This window comes from Macaca fascicularis, chromosome 2, assembly GCF_037993035.2.
Source record: "Macaca fascicularis isolate 582-1 chromosome 2, T2T-MFA8v1.1".
In the NCBI taxonomy this organism is placed as follows: Eukaryota; Metazoa; Chordata; class Mammalia; order Primates; family Cercopithecidae; genus Macaca; species Macaca fascicularis.
The window spans coordinates 152,247,980-152,270,825 of NC_088376.1; the positions used below are offsets into that span (position 1 = coordinate 152,247,980).

The 22,846-nt window shown below is 41.8% G+C and overlaps 1 protein-coding gene across 5 annotated transcripts in view; it reads left to right on the forward strand.

Moving 5' to 3' along the window:
- Nucleotides 1-5,049: 5,049 nt before the first annotated feature.
- LOC123571792 (tetra-peptide repeat homeobox-like protein) overlaps nucleotides 5,050-22,846 on the forward strand; it is a 93,563-nt gene continuing 75,766 nt past the window's right edge. The window contains exons 1-3 of one of the 5 annotated variants that reach the window (XM_065539030.2): nucleotides 5,050-5,230; nucleotides 12,369-12,536; nucleotides 13,848-13,950. The gene's annotated coding sequence lies outside the window, so the exon portion shown is untranslated. The remainder of the gene's footprint in view (nucleotides 5,231-12,368; nucleotides 12,537-13,847; nucleotides 13,951-22,846) is intronic. The other 4 variants (XM_065539031.2, XM_045385703.3, XM_074033050.1 and 1 more) reach the window with 4 other exon arrangements.

Genomic DNA, 22,846 nt, shown 5'->3' on the forward strand with positions numbered 1-22,846 from the left:
ATTTTAGATCTTTCCAGCTTTCTCTTGTGGGCATTTAGTGCTATAAATTTTCCTCTACACACTGCTTTAAATGTGTCCCAGAGATTGTGGTATGTTGTATCTTTGTTCTCATTGATTTCAAAGAACATCTTTATTTCTGCCTTCATTTTGTTATGTACCCAGTAGTCATACAGGAGCAAGTTGTTCAGTTTCCATGTAGTTGAGCGGTTTTGATTGAGTTTCTTAGTCCTGAGTTCTAGTTTGATTGCACTGTGGTCTGAGAGACAGTTTGTTGCAATTTCTGTTCTCTTACATTTGCTGAGGAGTGCTTTACTTCCAATTATGTGGTCGATTTTGGAATAAGTGCGATGTGGTGCTTAGAAGAATGTATATTCTGTTGATTTGGGGTGGAGAGTTCTGTAGATGTCTATTAGGTCCGCTTGGTGCAGAGTTGTGTTCAATTCCTGGATATCCTTGTTAACTTTCTGTCTCGTTGATCTGTCTAATGTTGACAGTGGGTGTTAAAGTCTCCCATTATTATTGTATGGGAGTCTAAGTCTCTTTATAAGTCTCTAAGGACTTGCATTATGAATCTGGGTGCTCCTGTATTGGGTGCATATATATTTAGGATAGTTAGCTCTTCCTGATGAATTGATCCCTTTACCATTATGTAATGGCCTTCTTTGTCTCTTTTGATCTTTGATGGTTTAAAGTCTGTTTTATCAGAGACTAGGATTGCAACCCCTGCTTTTGTTTTGTTTTGTTTTGTTTTCCATTTGCTTGGTAGATCTTCCTTCATCCCTTTATTTTGAGCCTATGTGTGTCTCTGCAAGTGAGATGGGTCTCCTGAATACAGCAAACGGATGGGTCTTGACTCTATCCAATTTGCCAGTCTGTGTCTTTTAATTGGAGCATTTAGTCCATTTACGTTTAAGGTTAATATTGTTATGTGTGAACTTGATCCTGTCATGATATTAGCTGGTTATTTTGCTCGTTAGTTGATGCAGTTTCTTCCTAGCATTGATGGTCTTTACATTTTGGCATGTTTTTGCAATGGCTAGTACCAGTTGTTCCTTTCCATGTTTAGTGCTTCCTTCAGGATCTCTTGTAGGGCAGGCCTGGAGGTGACAAAATCTCTAAGCATTTGCTTGTCTGTAAAGGATTTTATTTCTCCTTCACTTATGAAACTTAGTTTGGCTGGATATGAAATTCTGGGTTGAAAATTCTTTTCTTTAAGAATGTTGAATATTGGCCCCCATTCTCTTCTGGCTTGGAGAGTTTCTGCCGAGAGATCTGCTGTTAGTCTGATGGGCTTGCCTTTGTGGGTAACCTGACCTTTCTCTCTGGCTGCCCTTAACATTTTTTCCTTCATTTCAACTTTGGTGAATCTGACAATTATGTGCCTTGGAGTTGCTCTTCTCGAGGATTATCTTTGTGGCGTTCTCTATATTTCCTGAATTTGAATGTTGGCCTGCCTTACTAGGTTGGGGAAGTTCTCCTGGATGATATCCCGCAGAGTGTTTTCTAGCTTGGTTCCATTTTCCCCGTCACTTTCAGGCACACCAATCAGAGGTAGATTTGGTCTTTTCACATAATCCCATATTTCTTGGAGGCTTTGTTCATTTCTTTTTACTCTTTTTTTCTCTACGCTTCTCTTCTCACTTCATTTCATTCATTTGATCCTCAATCGCTGATAGTCTTTCTACCAGTTGATTGAGTTGGTTATTGAAGCTTGTGCATTTGTCACATAGTTCTTGTCTTATGGTTTTCATCTCTATCAGTTCTTTTAAGGTCTTCTCTGCATTGATTATTCTAGTTATCAATTCATCCATTCCTTTTTCAAGATTTTTAGTTTCTTTGCGCTGGTTACATAGTTCCTCCTTTAGCTCTGAGAGGTTTGATCGACTGAAGCCTTCTTCCCTCAATTCATCAAAGTCATTCTCCATCCAGCTTTGTTACGTTGCTGGCGATGAGCTGCGTTCCTTTGGAGGGGGAGATGCACTCTGATTTTTTGAATTTCCAGCTTTTCTGCACTGCTTTTTCCCCATCTTTGTGGTTTTATCTGCCTTTGGTCTTTGATGATGGTGACATACTGATGGGGTTTTGGTGTGGGTGTCCTTTCTGTTTGTTAGTTTTCCTTCTAACAGTCAGGACCCTCAGCTGTAGGTCTGTTGGAGTTTGCTTGAGGTCCATTCCAGACCATGTTTGCCTGGGTATTGGCAGCAGAGGCTGCAGAAGATAGAATATTGCTGAACAGCGAGCATTGCTGTCTGATCCTTGCTCTGGAAGCTTTGTCTCAGGGGTGTACCCCACTGTGTGAGGTGTGAGGTGTCAGTCTGCACCTAGTGGGGGATGTCTCCCAGTTAGGCTACTCAGGGGTCAGGGACCCACTTGAGCAGGCAGTCTGTCCATTCTCAGATCTCAGCCTCTGTGCTCGGAGATCCACTGCTCTCTTCAAAGCTGTGAGACAGGGACATTTACCTCTGCAGAGGTTTCTGCTGCTTTTTGTTTAGCTATGCCCTGTCCCCAGAGGAGGAGTCTACAGAGGCAGGCTGGCCTCCTTGAGCTGTGGTGGGCTCCACCAAGGTTGAGCTTCCCGGCGGCTTTGTTTACCTCCTTAAGCCTCAGCAATGGCGGGCGCCCCTCCCCCAGCCTCACTGACCCCTTGCAATTAGATCTCAGACTGCTGTGCTAGCAATGAGGGAGGCTCCCTGGGCGTGGGACCCTCTGGGCCAGGTGTGGGATATAATCTCCTGGTGTGCCGTTTGCTAAGACCCTTGGTAAAGCGCAGTATTAGGGTGGGAGTTACCCGATTTTCCAGGTCTTTGTCTCTTTTAACTGCTGTTGCTTTAAAGTTTGTTTTGTTTGATATAAGAATAGCTATCCTGCTCGCTTTGGGTATCCATTTGCATTAAATGCCTTTTTCCACGCCTGTACTTTAAGTTTACGTGAGTCCTTGTGTGTTAGGTGAGTCTCCTGAAGGCAGTAGATGGTTGGTGAGTTCTTATCCATTCTGTGGTTCTGTATCTTTTGAGTGGAGCATTTTGGCCATTTACATTTAACGTTAGTATTGAAATGTGATGTACCATTGCATTCATCTTGCTCTTTGTTACCTGTGTAATTTGTTTTTGTTGTTTTGTTTCTGTTTTTTTAACTTATATTTTTGTTTTATAGGTCCTGTGTGATTTATGCTTTAAAAAGGTTCTCTTTTGATGTGTTTTCAGGATTTGTTTCAAGTTTTAGAGTTCTTTTTAGCAGCTCTTGTAGTGGAGGTTTGGTAATGACAAATTCTCTCAGCATTTGTTTGTCTGAAAGTGACTGTATCTTTCCTTCATATATGATGCTTAGTTTTGCTGGATACAAAATTCTTAGCTGGCAATTGTTTTGTTTGAGGTGACTGAAGATAGGGCCCCAATCCCTTCTAGCTTGTAGGCTTTCTGATGAGAAATCTTCTGTTAACCTGATAGGTTTTCCTTTATGGGCTACCTGGGTGCTTTTATCTCACATCTCTTAAGGTTCTCTTCTTCATCTTAACTTTGGGTAACCTGATGACAGTGTGCCTAGGTGAAGATCTTTTTGCTATGAATTTCCTGGGTTTTCTTTGTGCTTCTGGTATTTGCATGTCTAGGTCTCTAGCAAGGCTGGGGAAGTTTTCCTCGATTATTCCCCCAAATATGTTTTCCAAGCTTTTAGAATGGTCTTCTTCTTCTGGAACACCAATTATTCTTAGGTTTGGTCATTTAACATAATCCCAGACTTCTTGGAGGCTTTGTTCATATTTTCTTATTCTTTTTTCTTTGTCTTTGTTAGATTGGGTTAATTTGAAGACCTTGTCTTCAAGCTCTGAATTTATTTCTTCTACTTGTTCAATTCTATGGCTGAGACTTTCCAGAGCATTTCACTTTTGTAAAAGTGTGTCCAAAATTTCCTTACTTTTTAATTTTTTTTTCTTCAAGCTATCTATTTCCTTGAATATTTTTCCCTTCACTTCTTGTATCATTTTTAGGATTTCCTCACATTGGGCTTCACCTTTCTCTGGTGTCTCCCTGATTAGATTACTAACTAACCTCCTGAATTCTTTTTCAGGTAAATCAGGGATTTCCTCTTGGTTTGGGTCCATTGCTGGTGAACTAGTGTGATTTTTGGGTGGTGTTGAAGAGCCTTATTTTGTCATATTACCAGGGTTGGTTTTCTGGTTCCTTCTTATTTGAGTAGGCTCTGTCAGAGGGAAGGTCTAGGGCTGAAGAGTGTTGTTCAGACTTTTTTTGTCCCATGGGGTGTTCCCTTGATGTAGGAGTCTCCCTCTTTTTCTGTGGATGTGGCTTCCTGTGAGCTGAACTGCAGTGATTGTTCTCTCTCTTCTGGGTCTGGCCACCCAGCAAGTCTACCTAGCTCTGGGCTGGTATTGGGGGTTGTCTACAAAGAGTCCTGTGATGTGAACCATCTATGGGGCTCTCAGCCATGGATACCAGTGCATGTTCTGGTGGAGGTTGCAGAGGATACAATGGACTCCATGAGGGTCCTCAGCTTTGGTGTTTTAATGCTCTATTTTTATGCTGGTTGGCCTCCTGCCAGGAGGTGCTGCTTTCCTTAAATGCCCTTTGTCTTCTGCTACCAGGGTGGATAGGAAAGGACCATCAGGTGGGGGTGGGGCTAGAGGTGTCTGAGGTCACATTCTCCTTGGGCAGGTCTTGCTGTGGCTGCTGTGGGGGATGGAAGTGAGATTCCCAGGTCACTGAAGTTGTGTACCTAGGAGGATTATGGCTGCCTCTGCTTAGTCATGCAGATTGTCAGGGAAGTGGGGGAAAGCCAGCAATGACAAGACTCGCACAGCTCCCAAGCAAACAGAAGGGCCAGTCTCACTCCCACTGTGTGTCCCCCAACGGCCCCGAGTCTGTTTCCAGGCAGAGGGCAAAACGGGCATGAAAACTGGCCAGAAGCTTTCCGCCTCCCAGCCAAGAGAGAAAGGGCTTTAGTTCTTCCCCCTGCCTGTGAAGTCTGCCAGGTTCGCGCCCTCCCCCGAGTTCTTGCCAGGAGGCTTCTTGCCCTGTTCAAATGGTTACAAAGCTCAGCTAGAGAATTCCTTCTCCCTGCGGAGTTTTAGCCCCTGCTCCTCTGGCCACCCTTCCGATGGATCCCTGTGGTGTCAGGCAGGAATGGGCTGTTTGGGGACCAGTGAGCTCCTAGGACCTTTCTGCTGCTTCCTCTACCCCTGTATTTTGCTCAGCTCTCTAACTTGACTCAGCTCCAGGTAAAGTCGGAAACTTCTCCCACAAACAGAACTTCAGCTTCTCCAGTGGGGGTGTGTGTTCGGGAGAGGGGCGTCTCCCTTTCCCACTTCTGCAGTTGGGGCACTCACAGGATTTGGGGTGTCTCCCAGGTCCTGCAGGAGCAGTGCTTCCTTCAGAGGGACTGTGGGTGCTCTCAGGATTGCTGGTTTGTTCTTGCAGTAGATCTGGAGCTAAAATTCACAATGCAAGCCTGTATGCTGCTCTGTCCAGAGCTGCAATTTAGTCCTCAAGAGTTCTTTTTAGAGTTTGATTAGCTCTTTCTACTTTCCCTGAAGACTGTGGCCTCCACTCCAAGTGAAGGTGGTATTGAATTTCTAAGGCTGAAAATATGTTTTGGGTAATTGTTGCTGTGAAAGATGGACCATTATCACTCTGTAAGCTCTTAGGCAGCCCAAGTCTAGGAATTATTTCCTTTAGCAGGAGTTTAGAAACCTCAATTGACCTTTCAGACTGGGTAGGAAAAGCCTCAATCCCACCGGTAAAAGTGTCAACAAATACTAATAAATATTTAAACCCTTTACATGGGGGCATTTGAGTATAATTTATTTGCCAGTCTTTACCAGGGTATGTTGCCCTACGCTGAACAGGCCTTACTAGAGGAGGAGATAAAGATTGGTTATTTGGGTTATTCTGGGCACAGAATTCACAGGCCTGAGTTACCTGCTTTACTATTTTAAGTAAGCCTTTTGTTATAAAAAGCTGAGACATGAATTGACACAGGGAATCTCTTCCCAAATGAGTAAAGTCATGCAAATGCTTAACTGTTTTCCACTGATTAGCACCTGATATTAACAGTTTGTTGTTATTGATAAGCCAGACAAAAGGATCTTGAAAATTAAACCCTGACCTTTAGCCCATTGTCATTCCTCTTTAGTGTATGAGTTCTGTCATTACCATGGCTGAGGGCACTAACATGCCGACAAGTTCAACTGGCTCCTTTAACACTACTGCCTTAGCAGCTGCATCTGCAAAGGAGTTTCCCTTAGCCACACTAGAGTCTCCTTTTTGATGTCCTCTGCAATGGATTACAGCTACTTTCTTGGGCAGCAAAATAGCATTCAACAGATTCAGAATTTTTAAATGATGTTTTATAGGGGAACCCTTAGCAGTTAGGAGTCCCCGTTCCTTCCAGGTAGCAGCATGAACATGAAGTACCAGAAAGGTATACTTAGAATCAGTGTGTTAATTCTTAAGTCCTTTCCCGATTGCAGGGCTCTAGTAATAGCTATTAATTCTGCATTTTGAGCTGAGGTAGAAGCTGGTAAGGCCCGGGATTCAATTACCTCATGTTGACTGACAACAGCATACCCAGCTTTCCTGTTTCCCTAGTGCACAAAGCTACTTGTATCTGTAAACCATTCTACCTCAGGATTATCTAGAGGCTCATCCTTTAAATCCAGATGGTAAAGTAAACTCTCTCCATAACTTGTATACAAGAATGATCTAGGGTAGGTGGATTCAAATAGGTAGGTGGATTCAAATAGGTAGGTGGATTCAAAGTTTGGCATACTTTAAGTATTATATTAGGAGTGCCTAGCAACGAAGCCTGATATTTTAATAAACGTCCCCCGTCATCTTCTGGTGTCCTTTAGCTTCTAGGACTCCTTGTACTTAGTGTGGGGTTAAAACATCCAGATGTTGTCCTAAAACCAGTTTATTGGCTTCATCTGCTAAAAGAGCAGTTGCTACCACTTCCCTGAGGCATCCAGGCCATCCCAAAGGGACATGGTTTAATTGCTTAGAAAAATATGCCACTGGTCAGGGAATATCTCCTAACTTCTGTACAAGGACACCTAGGGTGCTTCCTTGTTTTTTACGCACATAAAGGAAAAATGGCTTAACAAGATTAGGGATTCCTGGGCTGGAGCTGATCCCAGTTTCTCCTTGAGAGCATTAAAAGCCTGTTTACAGTTATTATCCTGTTCAAAAGGATTTACATCTGCTCCTTTTAGAGCCTCATATAAAGGCTTGGCTATATGCCCACATCCAGCCACCCATAAATGGCAGAATTCTGCCATCCCTAGGAAAGCCCACAGCTGCTTTTTAGTTTGGGGTTCTGGAATGTCCAAGGTAGCTTCCCTTCATTCTGACGCTATTGCCCAGGTGCCAGGGGTTAGGACATATCGTAAGTGTTTAACCTCTTGAGTTGAAATCTGGGCTTTATGTGTCTAAACCTTATACCCATTAGCTCCCAGAAAATTTAGCAACATGGTGGTATTTTCATTTGAGTTTCTTTTGGTTGGGCTAACAATCAGCAGATTATCTACATATTGAATAATACTGCCCTTATTTAATTGTAACATCTTTAATTCTCTAGCCAGTGCATTTCCAAATGGATGAGGGTTGTCCCTAAAACCCTAAGGAAGAACTGTTCAAATTAATTGAAAAACTAAATGACTATCAGGATCAGTCCACTTAATGAATTGTGAATCAGGTGTACTGGAATGGGGGAAAAAAGGCATCCTTAAGATCTTGGCATTCCCAAGGACCTTGGCTAATGGCAGGTAGGGACTGGGCACTATAGGATGTATGGGAATGACAGCCTCATTGACAATTTGAAGATCTTGAACAAATTTATAGTCTCTATTTGGCTTTGACTTTTTAACTGGTAAGACTGGCGTATTACAAGGAGACTTACAGGGCCTTAGCAACCCAAACTGCAAAAACTTAGCTATTAATGGTTGGACCTCTCTTTGTGCCTCTGGCTTTAAGGGGTATTGTCTCTTCCAGGGGTATGGGACACTAGGCTTAAGTTGGATGTAAACTGGGGAAACATATAATAGCGTCCCATACTGTAGGATCTACTTGGGAGATTACTCCAATAGGTAAAGTAGATACGTCCCCTATTGACTTTCCTCCCTTATCACAGGAAAGGAGGAGGAGTAGTTCCTGTGTCTGCCTTGTGATTTCTGAAAGATACCACTGTCTGCAGCTGAGTCATCAAATCCCCTCCCAACGAAGGGGTGGGGCACTCAGGCATGATAAGAAAGGCATGTGAGAAAACCAAAGTCTCTGAAGAACAGCTTAAAGGATAGGTCAAATGGTGTCTATGGGCTTGTCCATCTACCCTGTGACCATACAGTTTTTGGGTGACAGAGGCCCATTATAATGGGCCAAAACAGAGTAAGCAGTCCAGAAGGAAGTTAATATTCTTACCTGCCACATCAAAGGTTACCGAGGCTTCTCCAGAGATTTGGCTAGTTGTCTGACAGGAACTGTGGCAGAAGGCCTTGGACCCCTGTCACTCTTGGGTTTGTCTGGCTATTTTGGCCATTATTGATTCAGGTGCCAATGGCTCCCTCTGGAGTGCTGGGCAATCCCTCTTCCAATGACCGCTTTTCTTACAGGGTGCACACTGATTTATGCACAAGGCACGGTGACTCAGACGTCCAGCTTTGGGCTTCCCACCTTTCAGCTTCCCTTGTTCAGGCCAAGAGTCAGGAGGGCAGCCCCATCAGCTCCAGCCCAGGAATCCCTAATCTGCAGCTTAAGGCTGCAGCCAAGAGCTGCACCTTGGGGGAGGTCCATTTTATTCTTTCTGCTTCCTCTGGTTTGTCCCTGTTATTAAAAACTAAAAATGCCAAATCCAAAAGCTGTTCCATAGGAGTTTGGGGACCCATAGCTGCTTTTTGTAGTTTCCTACAGATATCAGGGGCAGACTGGGTTATAAAATGTTCTCCCAAAAGGGTTTGTCCTTCCTTTGGAGCAGAATCAGTGTTAGTATATTTCCTGATTGCCTCAACTAAATGCTTTTGAAACAAAGCTGGATTCTCATCTTTACCCTGAGAAACTTCCTTAACCTTTGCATAGTTAACAGGCTTTTTCATATATTTCTTCATCCCTTCCAATAAACAAGTGACCATATGAGCTCTCTTCCCCAAGTCCTCACTGGCCCTTTGATACTTCCACTCTGGATCTTGATCTGGAACTGCTATACCTCCTGCCATATATATTATGGTTCAGGTTGTGAGCCAATTCCTTATCTGCCTGGACCCTAGCTGTCCCCAAAACACGTTGTTTCTCTTCCACTGTACAACACAGAAACAACAAAACATGAAAATCCTGCCAAGTTAAACTATAGGTTGGAGTTAATTTCTCAAACTCATCTATGAATTTTCCTGGATCTTCAGAGAAAAGACCAAACTTCTCTTTATATAGAGCCACATCAGGCAGAAAAGGGGATATGTACTCTCACAGTGCCTTCTTCCCCATTCGCCACCTCGTTAAGTGGACAAAGGTTTCCTGTTGGAGGTTGATAGGAGGCTCCACTATGAGTGGTACTTGCTGGGCTAAGTTCCTCAGGGAGTGGTGGGTACAGAGTGGGACTAGACGGGTAAGAAGGATGGGATGAAGGGTTCTCAATACAGCTTTCAGGTGGACTAGAAGGAGAAATGACCAACGCATCTGAACCTTCAGAGCTGACAGAAGGAGGTTCTGCTCCACCCAAAAATGCCCACTGAATCAGGGGGGCTTGCATCAAAGGATCATCTAGTATGTCTAATTCTTTTTCTTCCTTTCCTCTCATCAAACATGATGCACATTATCCAAATAACAAATAAATGTATAACCGAGCTGTGACTCTTAGATAAACCACAACATGGACTCCAACACAAAAAAATATTGAATAAGGCAAGGAAATGAAGAGGATTTAGATGGAAATAAGCAGAGCAAGCAGATTCTGGGCAATAGCAGATGAGCAAAGCCAGTTTGCACAAATCCAAGAAAGGAAGTAAGTGTTTTGTTTTGTTTTTTTAGTGTGCAAAATGAAACAAAACAGCAAGGAGAAAAGTCCCCTGATTTCCATCCTAGTGCTTCTCAATCACATTTAGTTGGCATAGCAGCAACAAAACATAAACACATTTGCCAGGCATGGTTGCTCACATGTGTAATCCCAGCACTTTGGGAGGCCAAGTTGGGTGGATCACTCGAGGCCAGGTATTTGAGACCAGCCTGGCCAACATGGCAAAACCCTATCTCTACTAAAATACAAAACTTAGCTAGGTGTGGTAGTGGGTACCTGTAATCCCAGCTACTTGGGAGGCTGAGGTCGGAGAATTGCTTGAACCCGGGAGTTGGAGGTTGCAGTGAGCCATGCCACTGCACTCCAGCCTGGGCAACAAAGCAAGACTTCATCTCAAAAAAACAAAACAAAACAAAAAACATCTATCTAATCTTATTGCTCATAGCTATTAAATACCAAATCTCAATCAGCAATTTTTGTGCCCTTCTGTGGTCACGAGAAATATGTTATAGGAAAGGGGTCTCGATCCAGATCCCAAGAGAGGGTTCTTGGATCTCATGCAAGAAAGAATCCAAGGCAAGTCTGCAGTTTAAAGTAAAAGTAAGTTTATTAAGAAAGTAATGAAAGTACAGCTACTTCATGGATAGAGAAGGGCGTTCCTGAACATAAGAGGAGAAACGCGACCACCCTAGGTACAATGCATATATATATATATATATGATTAAAAAAAGATTTTCAGGAGATGTGCTCTGCTGCAAGGGTTTGTCATAAAGCATTAATTTTCTTAATTACTATATTTTGCAAGAATTAATATTATTATTTCTTTTTTGAGACAGTCTTGCACTGTCACCCAGGCTGGAGTGCAGTTGTGCCAACTTGGCTCACTGCAAGCTCCGCCTCCTGGGTTCACGCCATTCTCCTGCCTCAGCCCCCCCAAGTAGCTGGGACTACAAGCTCCCGCCACCATGCCCAGCTAATTTTTTGTATTTTTAATAGAGATGGGGTTCCACTGTGTTAGCCAGGATGGTCTTGATGTCCTGACCTTGTGATCCCCCTGCCTCAGCCTCCCAAAGTGCTGGGATTACAGGTGTGAAGAATTAATACTATTTTTAAAGCAAAATAATTTTTAAAGCAAAATTAGGAATGCCTTTGTTCTCCAGACATCAGAATATCTGGAAACTCCCAAGTCTGGGTCTGTTTAGTAAACATTATTAATTTGTTCCCTTAACTATAAACATCTAGAGGCTAGGAATGTCTAACTTTTTGGGAATGCAGCACAGCAAGTTATCAGCCTCATTTTCCTAGCCCTCACTCGAGATGGAATCGCTCTGATTTGAGTGCCTCTGACAGTGCCCTGAGCTAAATTTCTGATTGGAAGTCTTTAAGAGCTACATCCAAGCTGGTTTTTTAAAAATTGATTCATGTTGGAAGTGAGAGCAAAACACTGAAGTGTTTTGAACAACAGTGGGGGTGTTCTGACCCCACCTTCCCAAGACTGACTGAATGCACCTCATTGATCATCCCTAGTGGATAATTGCCAAATCTTGCCATTCCTCATGGAATTGTGGTCGCAACTTAAAGGCAATGCAATTCACCCTCAACCATCTACACTGTTTGGGGTCACCTGATCTGAATTAACGAAAAAACAAATGGTTGTGATTTTAAAAGAAACCCTGTGATTCTTTTCCCTCATGTGCAGAAACTTAAACCAGTCCTACACAGCTGTTGTTGCTAGGAATTCCTAGGGGACCCGCAGTCTGGCCTAGATAAGGATGATTTGCAATTAGCATTAGCTGTTGTTGGAGTAGAGCTGCTAGAAGTGTTTGTATGGATAATTCTCTTGAGTATTTTGCATGGTTTCCCATCCTAGCTCCATCTTCTCCCTACCCCGGGTCTGGGTAAGGCTATTAATTTATTAGTTCTTTCTAGGATGAAAAGATTTGTTTGTCAGAGCAAAGGTAAACACCCGCACGGCCCGAGGGACCGAGTTTAATTTGGAGAATGTGGACTTGTGTGAGCTGCAAGAAGGGTAGAGAGGCAGAGCCGACAAGGTTATTGCATTAATAACTATCCGCAGGGGTGGACCAGACCTGGCCCCAGCTGAGTGCCTCCTAGCACTGAGGAAAGCAGAACCAAGCTTTGCAACAATAAACTCTCCGTGCTCGAAGAGACTGCCCACCTCTAACAGGTGCTTACCCAGTGTACTTGAAATCCTCCAGCCACAGGGAACCCATCACTCCCAGTGCTGCCTCATTGGGTGCTGGGTACTCTGATCATGAAGAAGAGTTTCTTTCTGACTGAGGCATATACTGTTCCTCTCTAAATCCCTCCCCAACTCATGGCTCTTCTCTCTCAAGCCAGGTGAGGGAGCTGATTTCATCTTTTGTATGACAGTCCTTCAAAAATTGAAATCTGCCTCTGTAGAATCACAGAATTTTATAGCTGGAGGAAACTTCAGACACAAGTCCTGTTACAGAAGAGGAAACTGGCACAGAGAGGAAATGGCGCTTGCATAAGATCTCTTGGTAAGTTACTGGAGAAATCAGTGTCCAAACCCAGACTTCTTGACTTCTGGATCAGGAATTTGTAGTGAATTATGTGAGGGGATACCAGGTCTGGATGTGCAGGCTGTGCATTGTACAATCACAAGAGCAACTCCTTCACCTTTTGGTCTATGTATGGTGCCACCTGGGGTGTGCAGTGCACAGGCTGCTTGGCTATATGTGAAGGACGTGTTGCCTTGGTCTGTACTTTTAAAAAAAATTTTTATATCAATAGCTTTTGAGGTACAAGTGGTTTTTTTTGTTGTTGTTGTTACATTGGTGAATTATATAGTGGTGAATTCTGAGATTTCAGTGTACCGGATACTCGGCTAGTGTACATTGTATCTAATGTGTAATTTTTTATTCCTAGCCTCTCTCCCCACCCTTCCTCCCTCCCTTCTTCCCTGCCTTCTGAGTCTCTGAAGTCCATTATATCATTCTGTGTGCCTTTATGAACTCATAGCTTATAAGTGAGAACACATGGTTTTTGGTTTTCCATTCCTGAGTTACATCACTTAGAATAATTGCCTCCACCTCCATCCAGGTTGCTGCAAAAGACATTATTTTATTCCTTTTTATGGCTGAGTAGTACCCCATGGTGTATATTTATCACATTTTCATTATTCACTCATTAGTTGATGGGCACTTAGGTTGGTTTCACATCTTTGCAATTGTGAATTGTGCTGCTGTAAACATATATGTGTGGCAAGTGTCTTTTTCATATAATGATCTTTTTTTCCTTTAGGTTAGATACCCAGTAGTGGGATTGCAGGATTGAATGGTAGACTTACTTTTAGTTCTTTAAGGAATATTCATACTATTTTCCATAGAGGTTGTACTAATTTACATTCCCATCAGCAGCGTATAAGCATTCTCTTTTCACCATACCCATGCCAACATCTATTGTTTTGAAACTTTTTAATAATGGCCATTCTAACAGGAGTAAGGTGGTATCTCATTGTGGTTTTAATTTGCATTTCCCTGATGATTAGTAATGTTGAGCATTTTTTTCATATGTGTGTTGGCCATTGTATATCTTCTTTTTAGAAATGTGTATTCATGTCCTTTGCCCACTTTTCGATGAGATTTTTTTCTTGTTTGAGTTCCTTGTAGATTCTGGATACTAGTTCTTTGTCAGATGCGTAGTTTGCAAATATTTTTACACATTCTGTGGGTTGTCTTTTTACTCTATTTCTTTTGTTGAGCAGAAGATTTTTAGTTTAATTAGGTCCCTTTTTTGTTTTTGTTGCATTTGCTTTTGGGGTCTTAGTCATGAATTCTTTCTTTGCCTAGGTTGATGTCTAGAAGAGTTTGGCAATGCTGTCTTCTAGAATTTTTATGATTTCAGATCTTATATTTACATCTTTCATCCATCTGGAGTTCATTTTTGTATAAGGTAAGAGATAGGGATCCATTTTCATTCTTCTATATGTGACTATCCAGTTTTCCCACCCCCATTTATTAAACAGGGTGTCATTTCCCAATTTAAAATGTTTTTATATGCTTTGTCAAAGATGAGTTGGCTGTACATGTTTGGGTTTATTTTTGGGTTCTCTATTCTGTTCCATTGGTCTATGTGCCTACTTTCTTTTTTTGTTTGTTTTGTTTTTTGAGGTGGAATTTCGCTCTTGTTGTCCAGGCTGGAGTGCAATGGCATGATCTCGGCTCACCACAACCTCTGCCTCCCAGGTTCAAGTGATTCTCCTGCCTCAGCCTCCAGAGTAGCTGGGATTACAGGCATGTGCCACTGTACCTGGCTAATTTTGTATTTTTAGTACAGACGGGGTTTCTCCATGTTGGTCAGGCTGGTCTCGAACACCTGACCTCAGGTGATCCACCCACCTCAGCCTCCCAAAGTGCTGGAATTACAAGCATGAGCCACCACACCCAGCCTATGTGCGTACTTTAATATGAGTACCATGCTGTTTGGGTAACTACAGTCTTGTAGTATAATTTGAAGTTCAGTAATGTGATGCCTCCAGATTTGTTCTTTTTGCTTAGGATTGCTTTGGGTATTTGGGATTTTTTTTTTTTTTTGGTTCCTTAAATTTTAGGATTTTTTTTTTAATTCTGTGAAAAATGATGTTGATGTTTTGATGAGAATTGTATTGAATCTGTAGATTGCTTTGGGGAGGTATCATTTTCACAATATTGATTCTTCCAATCCATGAACATGGGATATGTTTCCATTTGTTTGTGTCATCTATGATGTCTTTCAGCAGTGTTTTGTAATCTCTAGAGATCTTTCACTTCCTTGGTTAAGTGTATTCCTAAATATTATAATTTTTTTGCAGCTGTTGTAAAAGGAATTGAGTTCTTGATTTGATTCTCAGTTTGGTGGTTGTTGGTGTATAGCAGTGTTACTAATTTGTGTACATTGATTTTGTAACCTGAGACTTCACTGAATTCCTTCATCAAATCTAAGAGTCTTTTGGAGGAGTCTTTAGGATTTTCTAGGTATACAGTTATATCATCTGCAAACACAGATATTTTGACTTTCTGTTTTCCAATTTGGATGCCCTTTATTTCTTTCTCTTGTCTGATTGTTCTGGCCAGGACTTCCAGAACTATGTTGGATAGGAGTGGTGAAAGTGGGAGTTCTTGTCTTGTTCCTGTTCTCAGGGATGCTTTCAACTTTTCCCCATTCAGTATGATGTTGGCTATGGGTCTGTCATAGATGGCATTTATTATTTTGAGGTAAGTCTCTTCTATGCTTAGTTTGTTGAGGGTTTTTATCATAAAGGGATGCTGGATTTTGTTGAATGCTTTTTCTGAATCTCTTGAGATGATCATATGGTTTTTGTTTTTAATTCTGTTTATGTGATATCACATTTATTGACATGTATATGTTGAACCATCCCTGCATCCCTGGGATGAAAATCACTTGATTATGATGTATTATCTTTTTAATGTGCTGTTTGATTCAGTTAGCTAGTATTTTGTTGAGGATTATTGCATCTATGTTCATCAGAGACATTGGTCTGTAGTTTTCTTTTTTTGTCATGTTCTTTCCTGGTTTTGCTGTCAGGGTGATACTGGCTTCTTAGAATGGTTTAGGGCAGATTCCTTCTTTCCCTTCTTTCTCATTTTTTTAGAATAGTTTCAGTAGGATTGGTACCAATCCTTCTTTGAGTGTCTGGTAGAATTCAGCTTTGAATCCATCATGTCCTGGGCTTTAGTTGTTGGCAATTTTTAAATTACTAATTCAGTCTCACTTTTTGTTATTGGTCTGTTCAGAGTTTCTGTTTCTTCCTGATTTAATCTAGGAGGGTCTTATGTTTCCAGGAATTTCCTCTAGGTTTTCTAGTTTGTGTGCATAAATGTGTTCATAGCAGTCTCAGATGATCTTTCGTATTTCTGTGGTATATCAGTTGAGTATCTCAAGTTTCATTTCTAATTGAGCTTATTAGTTTTACGGGGGCTGAGGTGTCAGGAAGAGACTCTATCGGATCCTTTGAAACACATTTCATTGATCCCCCACCACCTACACCTTCCCCTAAGTCTTCTTCCAAAATCTTTCACAACGAAACAGTTGTTCCACCTCCATCTAATGACAAGACCAAGGTAGCTATTGTAGAAGTTAAAGACCTAAAACAAACTTTGGCAATTGAGACAGGATATCAAGATACGAATGCCTGGTTGGAATGGATCAAATATTCCATCCACACTTTAAACAAAAGCAATTGTTATGCTTGTGCACACAGCAGGCCAGAGGACCAGGTTGTCCCATTTCCACTAGGATGGTCCTCCAGTCGACCAGGCATGGGCTGTATGGTAGCTCTTTTCCAGGATTCCACAGCCTGGGGTAACAAGTCATGCCAAGCTCTCTCTCTGCTATATCCTGAAGTTCGACACCCTGCGGGTCAGCCCCCGAGGGCCATCCAGCCTCCGTCTCCCGCATAGTCTAAGCTAATTCCAATTAGCTATTTTAAAGAGAGCAGGGGTATAAACCAGAGTGGCAGGGTGAGCAGTTTCAGCGGGAAAGATAGTTATGGAACAGGTGACTAAAAGTGACTCAGGTCAGAGCAGGTGACCAGGGGTGACTCAGGATAGAGCAGATGACCAGGGGAACAGATGTGAACTACTGATTAGAACTGGTGGAAAAGGTTGTTTACTGAAACTAGGGGCAAGGAGATGAGGAGAACAAGGAAGTTCAACTTTAAAATGGAGAACAAAGAACTGAACATACTGACATACTTATTATTTGAAGAGAAAGTTAGAACTCACTGTATTTAACAATTTTCCCCCTCTTGAATTTTACAGTTCTTTCTCTTCAAACTTCCTTAACATGTGTTGGCTTAGTTCTGCTTGATTCTCTAAATGAAGAAGCTTCTCGGAATAAGGTGGAGGAGAGTTAAGGGAGGGTGTTTTGTTTTTTTCAGACAGAGTCTTGCTCTGTCACCCAGGCTGGAGTGCAGTGGCGTGATCTCTACTCACTGAAAGCTCCGCCTCCTGGGTTCACACCATACTCCTGCCTCAGCCTCCCAAGTAGCTGGAACTACAGGCAGCCGCCACCACATCCAGCTAATTTTTTGTATTTTTAGTAGAGACAGGGTTTCACCATGTTAGCCAGGATGGTCTCAATCTCCTGACCTGGTGATCCACCTGCCTCAGCCTCCCAAAGTGCTGGGATTACAGGTGTGAGCCACCATGCCCGGCCAAGGGAGGTTTTAGTAAGTGCTGTCTCTCTGAGTCTTTGCACCAGCCTATGGATGCATGGTATGACACAATACCTGACAAGAATGAGTACACCTACTATGGCTGTGAGAGAAGTAAGAGTTGAGGCTATGATTCCTTTCCATTTACCAAACCATTTTCCTAGCCACCATGTGAAGGGGTCATTTACTCCTGAGTTTTTGGCTAGCTCATTGGACAGAGCAGTTAGACCTTGCAATGCCTTTGTTATACTTCCATCAGGGGCAGTATTGTTTGGGACGAAGGTGCAACACTGAGTTTTAATCATGACACAAACTCCTTCTCTTTCTGCTAATATCATGTCTAAGGCTGTTCTGTTTTCCCAAGCTGTCTGGCTAGTAGCCACTAATTGCTCAGCTATTCCTTTAACAGCACCTCTAGTGTAGTTAATAAACCACTGTTGGTTGTAATAAATGTAATTTATCCAATCTATGTTTTTATTGTCACCTACCAAAATATTGACTCAAATCCTATTTGATCTCGAGATTTAACTTTATCTGGTACTCCTCGTGGGACTCCAATTGCATCTAAGTAAACATGAGAGTCGAAAGACCCATAAGGAGCTTCTCTTGTTTTACAGTGTTGCATTTTTCTTCTCTCTGGTTGATGAAATGCCAAGGTGAAAGGAATAGCCAATTGGACTACAGCACAAGTGCCACTCCAGTTACTTGGCAGAGTGTCCAGTAAAGGTTCACCACAATACCACCTTACATATGCTCGGGGATGAAAAAGGGCTGATTGATCGGTAAGCTCTTGAAAATTCTTAAGCTCACCTCATCCCTTCAGGTCTCCAAGGAACCCTAAGTTTCCCCCTTGTCATGAGAGACATGAAGTGAACTTAATGTCGGGAGACGGAGGTTGGATGGCCCTCGGGGGCTGACCCGCAGGGTGTCGAACTTCAGGATATAGCAGAGAGAGAGCTTGGCATGACTTGTTACCCCGGGCTGTGGAATCCTGGAAAAGAGCTACCATACAGCCCATGCCTGGTCGACTGGAGGACCATCCTAGTGGAAATGGGACAACCTGGTCCTCTGGCCTGCTATGCGCACAAGCATAACAATTGCTTTTGTTTAAAGTGTGGATGGAATATTTGATCCATTCCAACCAGGCATTCGTATCTTGATATCCTGTCTCAGTTGCCAAAGTTTGTTTTAGATCTTTAATTTCTACAATAGCTACCTTGGTCTTGTCATTAGATGGAGGTGGAACAACCATTTCGTTGTGAAAGATTTTGGAAGAAGACTTAGGGGAAGGTGTAGGTGGTGGGGGATCAATGAAACATGTTTCAAAGGATCCGATAGAGTCTCTTCCTGAAACCTCAGCCCCCATAAAGCTGACTTAAAGAAGGGAACCAGCTTGGAGAAGGGGAAGAATTTTTAGGGTTTGGGATAATAACCTGTATTGGATTGCACTACAGTTAGGGGTTTAACTGACAGTTAGGGGAAGCTGTTGCTTTAGTAAAATGAATGTATGGTTTTAGGAAATTACAACTACTGGTTGGGGCAGCCCATCCTTGCTCTTTAGTGGTCTACAGAACGTTGGACCAACTATGGCATAAAAGCTCTGGATTGGGGGTGGGGGGCAAGACTCCCAGTTGACACTGGGGTCTTCATCGAAATCTTCCCAGACTAAATGATCCCAATTCACTAGTGTCCAGTCTGAGGAGAGCCTGGAAGGACAGACGTACTTTTCTGAAGTGGAGAGCTATCTTTGACTTGGCCAGTCTCCACACGGTATAACAAGGCAAGCATCAAATGTAATAGTTTGAGGCAAAATTTACTTGGTTACATTAATAGCTAGGTGGTCAGTAATAGAACAAGGAAATAAGGAGTAATGGGATAGATGAAAGAGAGTTAAATTTTTCTTAGCTTTAGTTTGGTAGGGTTTTCCCCTGGGACTATGGCCCAGAAGCGGCAGCATTTTCTTGACTCAGGTGTGATGGGTCCATCCTCTCTCTGCTGTCCGGTCTACGGTTTCAGTACTTAGGAGCACTAGGCCAGATCCTTCCCAGGCCAGCTCCAGCTTCTCCTCTTTCCAGCTTTTGATGCGGACGTGATCCTCAGGTTGATGTTGATGCACTGGGAGCTCCGGGGGTGGTGCCTATGCTAAGAGAACTTTAGTTTTAAGAGAAGAGAAAGTAGAAGACAGGCCAAGTATATAATTTTTAAGAAATTGATCTTTTGTTTCAAAGGTAGGATTGTCAGCAGTGGAGTGTAAATAAGGCAATCCGTAGAGCATCTCATCAGGAGAAAGACCAATATCTTTCCACAGGGCAGTTCAGATTCTTAGCAGGGCAATAGGAAGGCTCTTGGCCCATGGTAACTGAGTCTCCAGAACCAATTTTGTTAAGTGGTTCTTTAAAGTCTGATTTATTATTTCTACTCTCCCTGATGAAGGTAGATGCCAGGGAGTATGGTATTCCCACCTAATGTCTAATGTTTGGGATAGCTTTTTAATTATGTGTGCGGTGAAATGAGTTCCATTGCCTGAGTCAATATTTTCTATCAGTTCAAACCTGGGCACTATATTTTCAATTAGGGCTTTGACTACATTATTGGCTGTTGCATTTGAAAAGGGAATAGCTTTGACCCAGTGAGTGAGGTGATCTACTATCACTAGTAAGTATTTTAGACGACCTATTGGAGGCATTTCTGTGTAATCAACTTGGATACTTTGGAATGGCCTTAAGCCTGGACTCCTTCCCCCAAGGGGTAATCTTTTATGGTTTATTAGGTTTTGTGGGTTTTTTTTTTTTTCTGTCATACTAAACAACTGTCTGTACATGTTTGGCCAGGATATAAATTCCTATGTACCCATAAACCCATAAACTCTGAGAACTGCATCACACATGCCCTGGGGCCCCCAATGGGTCCCTTGATGTGGTTGGGACAAGATTTTCCTCATAAGGGGTTTGGATAACATTTCTCTCTGGTCTGGCAATATCTATTTTCCTTCTGACTTCTCTTTAGCACCTATTTTTATTAGTTTTTAGACCAAAGAAAGCCAAACACCATTTTATATTTGACAGTGCTTCCTATATGATTTTTATACCAAATAAGCTAAATTTCACCTTTATATCAGTGTGCTATTAATGTTAAACTCAATTTTAATAAAACCTGTAGACATATTTATCCAATTTTAATGTCTAACCATAAGGTAAGATTTTTATACACTCTTTTTAACCCTTTATAATTTGTTAAAGAACAGGTTAGTGCTTTAAGAAAAAAACATTGTGCTTTTATTTTAATGTTCAATTTACAGAAAAACTGGATGATACCCCTTTCACTTTAGGCAGTATGTTCACACAAAGAATTTCCTTTACAATTAACGTTTCAAAACTTGCATAAACCTTCAAAACATTTTTTTAACCTTTTAATGTAGGTAAAAATCCACATTCTTATGCCTCCTAATAATTTAAAGTATATTTTACTTTCCTTACACACCTTGCATGTAAACTGTTTCTTCAATCGTTTTACATTCAGGAGGCCTAATTTTAAATTATACGACATTTCTTGCATAGATTCCCTTTTAATACATTTTTCATTACTTTCACAGACAATCTTTGACATGCCTCAACTTTCTGACTTTTTGTAAACATCCCTTTCTTTAAACAACCCATTAATTTACTTTAGGACAAGAATTTACCGTATAAGACTCTTTTTACATCAATTCTCCTTTTTTTAATGTCAAAGATGATAATCGTTCTTTCCCAAAGCAAACTTCCTTCATGTCTGTGGACTAAACTGCCTAAGGCCACAAGATTAGAAGTGGGGATAATACATGTTATACTGTTAACTTTTACTTTTGTTGAAAACTTTGTAAGTTTGGGATTTTAATTATGTGCTAGGTGTAGAGCCTAGGACCTAGACAGAAGTGCAGATAAGTCGGGTTTATTCTGCATTTAACTCCGTGTGTCCTAGGTTTTACCTACCTGCAAAGCAGGCCAGTGGTACAGCTAAGAGATGGTCACCTGTTTGGCTATCTGGTCTGCTAGGTTATTTCCTCAACTTTCAAAAGGCTTTTCTGGTGTCCAGGGACATGGACAATAACTATTTCTTTTGGCGACTGAAGGTTATTTAATATTTGGGTGACTAATTCCTTGTGGACTACGTCTTGGCCTTTGCTATTAATAAGACCTTGTTCAGTCCAAATTTTTCCAAATGTATGAGCCACTCCACAGGTGTACTTAGAATCAGTATAGATGGTTCCTTCCTGGTTCTGTAAGTACTTTAAGGCTTGGCTGAGTGCAAACAGCTCACACGTTTGAGCAGACCAATTATTAGGCAATTTTCCTGACTCTATTTCTACAAGAGTTTCTCTATTAATTACTGAATACCCATGGTGTCATTTTCCCTAAATCACCCAGGAAGAGCCATCTATAAATAAGTGTCGTCCTGTCCTGAAGGGAGTTTCTCCTAGGTCTGGTCAGACTGCTGTATGGTAATCAATTAAATCTAAACATGTGTGATCTTTCTCTAGATTTGGATCCCCTGTTAGGAAACCTGCTGGGTTAAACGAATTATCAGTGGTTAATGTTAAATCATCTTTTTCTACCAGAATAGCCTCATACCTTAAGATTCTTGAGTCAGTAAGCTACCTTTTTGCTTTCTGACTTAGGATAGTCCTGACCTGGTGAGGTGCGCTCACAGTGATGTTTCCTCCAAAAGTTATTTTTCTACTTTCTTCTGTTAGCAAAGCAGTTGCTGCTACAGATTGAATGTGTCTGGGCCATTTGCAGGTTACTGGGTTTAGGATTTTTGATAGGAAGGCTACGGGTTGCAAGTGGCCTCCATACTCTTGGGTAAGTACCTCTAAGGTTATGCCCTTGTTTATACTGACAAAAAGATGGAATGGCTGCTTAAGGAGGGTAAAGCTAGGACAGGGGCAGTTACTAATAGATGTTTTAACCTTTCCACCTGTTGGATTTCTGGTAATTGCCAAATGAGGGGTTTGGCCCATCTTGCATGAGCTTTTTGTATAAGGGCATAAGAGTCTGTCCATAGATGACAGTATCTGACTAACCTTAAAATTTTCTAAGTTTTTGTTTAGTCTCTGGCAGAGGCAAGGATATGAGGCCTTTAATTCATTCAAGCTCAATTTTCTGTTTACCTTTGCTAATTAAATGTCTTGTTCTAATATTTGACTAAATTTGGAGACTCCGTAAACCCCTGGGGGTAAGACTGTCCATTGGTATTGCTGTTTTCAACCAGAGTGAGGGTCTTCCCACTCAAAGATAAATAGGTCCCGACTGCCCTCTACTAATGGACAAGCCCACAGGCATCTTTTAAATCTATTACTGTAAACCACTGGTGACTGTATGAGATCCTACTGATAATAGTATAAGGATTGGGAACAACAGGCTGTGTAGTTTGGACTATTTGATTAATAGCTCTAAGGTCTTGCACTAACCCATCTGGCTTCTTCACAGGCAGTACTGGAGTGTTATAGGGAGACATACAGGGTTTAAGAAGCCCATCACAAAGAAGATCTTCAATTATAGGTTTTAAATTTACCCTGGCTTCTAAAAGAATAGGGTATTGCATTCGCTTTACTACTTCCCTAGGGGTTTTTAATTTAACATGAATCAGAGGAATCTA